Raw genomic sequence first — 6,000 nt, forward strand, 5'->3', positions numbered from 1 at the left:
TGACCTGTTTGGTGAGATAAAGGTTACTGACGCACTTGATCTAAACTTAGTCCCGCAGTCCGGCTTCACCCATTTTTTTCCTACAGATCATATTACCTGAACTTATCATGTGTCTTCCCAGGCTGTAAACAGAGAGGAGGCAGTACATTGTAAAGACGAGGCCTACAGCGTCCAAAGCCCAAACCCGAGAAGCCAACAACTAATCTGTCCGGTGTACAAATACATTCCACCCCTCTGTTATCCTGATCAGACAAGGAGCTCACATGGCTCATTACAGGACGGGACGGAAGTTCTCTTAAAGTTATCTACACCTCCGACATTAAATGTGACGATACGTTTCTAATGTCTAGACGGAGTGAGCCGTCTTTCTTTTTGACGAAGAAGAAGCCTGCTCCCGCCGGGGAGGTAGATTTCTGGATAAATCCCCGGGCCAGATTCTCCTCAATATATTCAGACATGGACCGGGTCTCAGCAGCGGACAAAGGGTAAATACGCCCACGGGGAGGAGTAGCGCCGGGTATCAGGTCGATTGGGCAATCGTATGGTCTATGAGGGGGTAATGTCTCTGCTTCTCTTTTATTAAAGACATCCGCATAAGACCAATAGGGAACCTGTAGGCCGGGTAGATTGGCTGGGGTAGGAGAAGGACGGGCAGGAAGAACGGGATCTAAACAAGTCTTATGGCAGTCCTGTCCCCAGCGAAGGACTTCTCCGGTCTGCCAATCAAGCACGGGTGCATGTTTCTGGAGCCAAGGTAGGCCTTGCAAGAGGGCGTGAGAGAGTCCAGGCAGAACATGGAAGAAGATGCTCTTAGAGTGCAGCATTTCCACCTGCAGAGTTATGGATTCGGTGATGAGTTGAATGGGATGCGGTAAGAGACCCCCATCCACGGAGGCGACAGATAAGGGTACAGCCAGGGGTTTGGTGGGAATGTGGTATTTCTCTACCAGGGATAGAGAAATGAGATTTCCGGCAACTCCAGAGTCAAGTTGAGCTAGTTCACAGAAACTGTTCTCCCCGCAGATGATAGAGACTGACAGCATCAGAGATGGAGAGGGTTTACTCTTGTCTAGGACGACCTCTCTGAGCGATCCTAGACACAGGCGTTTCCCGACCTCTCCGGGCAGGAATGGATCCGGTGCTCCTTACTGCCACAGTAGAAGCAGCTCCCCTCGGCACGACGTAATTCTTGACGGGTTTTGACCATCTTGGTCTGGTCGACCTGCATAGTCTCGGGTGAGTGCGCCTGAGGAGTAACGGAGGAACGGAGGAAGTGACGGGTTTCTGAAAGGTAGGGGCAAGGCGTGAAAACCTCCTTTCACGGGTGACCTCTTTGGTGCGCTCCTGGAACCGGATGTCAATCCGGGTGGCGAGTGTTATTAAGTCGTCGAGAGTGGTAGGAATGTCCCGACCGGCGAGTTCATCTTTAATACGGCCGGACAGACCCTCCCAGAAGACGGACACCTGGGCGTCGTTATCCCAGGCAAGCTCCGAAGCAAGGGTACGGAACCGTATGGCATATTGGCCCACGGTGAGACTTCCTTGACGGAGGCGTAGCAGAGATGAGGCGGATGAGGTCTTCCGTCCTGGTTCGTCGTAGACTTTCCGGAAAGCCGTGAGAAAGGCTGGCAGGTTGGACACCAGGGAATCTCCTCTCTCCCATAGAGGATTTAGCCAAGCCAGCGCCTCCCCCGTGAGATGGGACATGATGAAGGCTACTTTGGCTCGGTCGGTGGAAAACTGGTGTGCCAAAAGTTCGAAGTGCAGAGTGCACTGGTTAGTGAAGCCCCGTGCCTGACCGGGATCTCCGCCAAAACGAGGCGGGGCGGAGAGACGGGGACCGGGAAGGGATGCTATGGTATTGATGGGCAGCGGTGGTGCCGGGGTAGTAAGTGTGCGAGTGGAAGCAGCTCCCGATGAGACAGTCAGTGTGTCCAGGCGAGAGTTAACACTACGCAGGTGACTCAGGATGGACTCCTGTTGGGACCTCTGACGGGAAAGTTCATGACATAGGTCCGAGAGCGAGGGAGCTTGGGTGCCACCGGGTTCCATGGCCCAAGCAAACTGTAACGGGTGTGGGAGGTGGAACCTCTGAGCTACTATACAAAGGGCAGTCCTTGTAAGGAAGCGGGTGGCTCCCAGGGAAGGCGGGTAGGTAGACACTGCAAGTGACAAGGACAGTCTCAGGGTAGAAGGGCAGGGCGGTCACAGCAAGTGACGGGGACAGTCTCTTGACAGGCGGGTGGTCACGGCAAGTGACGGGGACAGTCTCTTGACAGGCGGGTGGTCACGGCAAATGACAACAGGGTAAGAGTCTCTAGGCAGGCAGGGGGTCACGGCAAGTGACGGCAGAGCCTCCAGGTAGGCTAGCAGGCAGGTAGCAGGTGAGCGCTCCCAGGTGAGCGAGTAAGAGTCTCTGGACAGGCAGGTGGTCACAGCAAGTGACAGCTAAGCCTCCAGGTAGGCTAGCAGGCAGGTAGCAGGTGAGCGCTCCCAGGTGAGCGAGTAAGAGTCTCTGGACAGGCAGGTGGTCACAGCAAGTGACTGCTAAGCCTCCAGGTAGGCTAGCAGGCAGGTAGCAGGAGAGCGCTCCCAGGTGAGCGGGTGAGAGTCTCTGGACAGGCAGGTGGTCACAGCTAGTGACGGCTAAGCCTCCAGGTAGGCTAGCAGGTGGGTAGCAGGTGAGCGCTCCCAGGTGAGCGCTCCCAGATGAGAGGGTAAGAGTCTCTGGACAGGCAGGTATCTGGCAGGTAGTTCCTGGTACGCAGGCGGACTGATCCATAGACAGACTGGCAGGTGCTGGTAGGCAGAATGTCGGACCACAGGATTGCAACCAGGTAGACAGAAATCAGGCAGATATCAGGCAGGTATCAGGCAACGGGACCTGAGGGCTGAAGCAGAGTTGAAAGGCTTTGCAACAACAGAGCTCGGGCACCTCCATTTTGGAGGAGGTGCCTTATATATGGTGAGGTCCTCCGGCTATTGGCCCGGGGCCTCCTTAGGACGGTGCGCGCGGCCCCTTTAAGAGAGAGGGAGCGCACGCGCGCGCGCCATAAGCACACTGACCGGGAAGCAGCGTGTGCTGCCAGCAGAGCGGGAGGAAGACGCTGGGCACGGAGTGGAGAGGTGAGGGGAACGGCGTCCCTGCCTAGCAGGAGGCAGGGATGCCGACGCTACAGTCGTCACGTGATTGTAGCAGCCGTCACGTGATTGTGGCAGCCGTCCTGTGATTGTGGCAGCCATCACGTGATTGTGGCAGCCGTCACGTGCTGGTATAACACGCTGCAATTAGAAATGGGAATCGGCACAGGAGTCACAATATAAAGTCAGTGCTGGTAGTAACTCAAGAATCCAACAAGCCGAGCGTCCACACGTCGTCCAACAGCCCAACATGGATGATGAGAAGCTGCGGGACGTCACATAATCCGCGATATTCAGGCAGAGAACACAAACCGCAATGTGCTGCCACCGACATCTTCATCAGCTCAGGAGGAGGCGACTGTGTAAGAACATCACCGTTTTGTTTTCCCCCTGAATATCGTCGATTATTAGATGACTGATGTTCTGCTACTTTTTCTTTTTGAAGTTGTCTACACACATAATGGCTGCAGAGGACTGAGAGAAAGTCCACAGGGAACAAAACAGAAGTCGGGAACAGAAGGGGAGACGAGGGCTGAGCCACTTACACAAACAGAAAGCTGAGGAGGACATGTTATTACTCCAGGATCTGCTCCATTCATTCACTATGTGGCATCCAAGCGCTGAGCTCGGCTTTTTCCAGAGCCCCATAGAGAATGAATGGAGCTGCAGTTGTTCCCTGACTTTCCGTTCCTTCCCGATCAGACGATGGTTCGCAGTGGTCAGACCCCACGATCAGTAAGTGATCACTGAGCCTGTGGATAAGTGATAACTAAAGTTGACAAATCCTCGGGCCCGGATGGGATACACCCGCGAGTACTGCAGAAATTAAGTAACGTCATAGATAGACCATTATTTTTAATCTTTAAAGATTCCATAATAACAGAGTCTGTACCACAGGACTGGCGTATAGCAAATGTGGTGCCAATATTCCAAAAAGGGACAAAAACCGAACTTGGAAATTATAGGCCGGTAAGCTTAACCTCTACTGTGGGTAAAATCCTGGAGGGTTTCCTAAGAGATGCTATACTAGAGTATCTGAAGAAGAATAACCTCATGACTAGTGTTGAGCATTCCGATACTGAAATATCGGGTATCGGCCGATATTCGCGGTATCGGAATTCCGATACTTAATTCCGATACTTTTGCAATATCGTGTACCGGAATCGGATGTTCCCATAATGCAATGAGCCAGTTTCATTTTGTTCAGCCAATGAGGATCCTAAGAAGTGTGGGCACATCCTGTTAGGCATGTAGGCATCTTAACTAATGGCATGGCTGTGATTGGCTGCTGAAATGATGTCATGATGCACTATAAAAGCCGCCGCCGCCATTTTGAGCTCACTCTGCTGTGAATTCAGTTAGGGATAGGACGCTGTTGTTCTGAGGGACAGTTTTAGCTACCTATTTGGTCTATTCTGCTTTACCCAAGCTACTTTATAAATAGCTGTGCCTTGCAGCGCTAGTGCACAGTTCTCTGTGCTGTTCACCGCTTTCTGAAAGGTCTCTGTGTGTGAGTGCAGCTCACCCTGTAGTGTGTGCTTCAGCCACGTCTGGTTATAGTGCGCTCAGTGTGTGTCACTGCCTCATACATTGTCCTTTTTTGACAATTCATAATTTTTCCTGATATCTCCTATTAGTGTGGTGGTTCCATCCGTATTCAGCTAAATTGGTTCCAAACACACTATATAGGAGTAGATAGAGAAATTTTTTTGGTCTTGCAGCGCTAGTGCACAGTGCTCTGCATCTGCACTGTTCACACCTGTCTGCAAGGTCTGTGTGTGTGAGTGCAGCTCACCCTGTAGTGTGTGCTTCAGCCACATCTGGTTGTAGTGCACTCAGTGTGTGTCACTGCCTCATACATTGTCCTTTTTTGCCAATTCATAATTTTTCCTGATATCTCCTATTAGTGTGGTGGTTCCATCCGTATTCAGCTAAATTGGTTCCAAACACACTATATAGGAGTAGATAGAGAATTTTTTTTGGTCTTGCAGCGCTAGTGCACAGTGCTCTGCATCTGTACTGTTCACCGCTGTCTGCAAGGTCTGGTGTGTGAGTGCAGCTCACCCTGTAGTGTGTGCTTCAACCACGTCTGGTTGTAGTGCACTCAGTGTGTGTCACTGCCTCATACATTGTCCTTTTTTGCCAATTCATAATTTTTCCTGATTTCTCCTATTAGTGTGGTGGTTCCATCCGTATTCAGCTAAATTGGTTCCAAACACACTATATAGGAGTAGTTAGAGGAGCCTTTCTGCAGCATTGGGCCCTGCAGCCCCAGCCAGATTAGCATTAGCCTATTTTTGCAGCCTCATCTATTGCATTGTAGGTTACCTTCCTACATTGTAATAGCTACAAAAAGTTTGTGATACTATCGTTATTACATCTTTAGGCACATCCAGTGTGTTTTTGTGACAAAAAAAACCTAAATAAAGTTCACCAAACACTCCACTTTACAGTTGTGTAGGCCACATTAGCTCATATTAAAGTCTAGTCCACACTTTATAAAATTAGTGTTTCTTATACCTGTTAGCAGCTGTTCAGGAATAAGCACACTAAGCCCTTAGTACTTTTCTGCCTATCTTTATCAGTCTACCAAGATGAAGAAGGCAGGGAGTAAGGCATGTGGTCGTGGGCGTGGGCGTGGAGTTTCTGCAGGGAGATGACGTGTCATGGTTGTGTCGCCACGAAGATCGTCACGATTGCACAGCCTGACTTCTCGCAGCTGAGTTTTTGGTGCTTTGTGCTTTTCGGCAGTGAGGGAGTTAACTCTCTCTCTCTGTGCTAGACAAGGTCCAGCCTCGCCCAGCTGCAATCAATTCTGCAGTAGTGAGATTCCTTCATATGTCTGCTGCTCTGTTAGGG

Source organism: Phyllobates terribilis, unplaced genomic scaffold (genome assembly GCF_046119375.1).
Source record: "Phyllobates terribilis strain yellow unplaced genomic scaffold, ASM4611937v1 Scaffold_17__1_contigs__length_24005725, whole genome shotgun sequence".
Taxonomy (NCBI): domain Eukaryota; kingdom Metazoa; phylum Chordata; class Amphibia; order Anura; family Dendrobatidae; genus Phyllobates; species Phyllobates terribilis.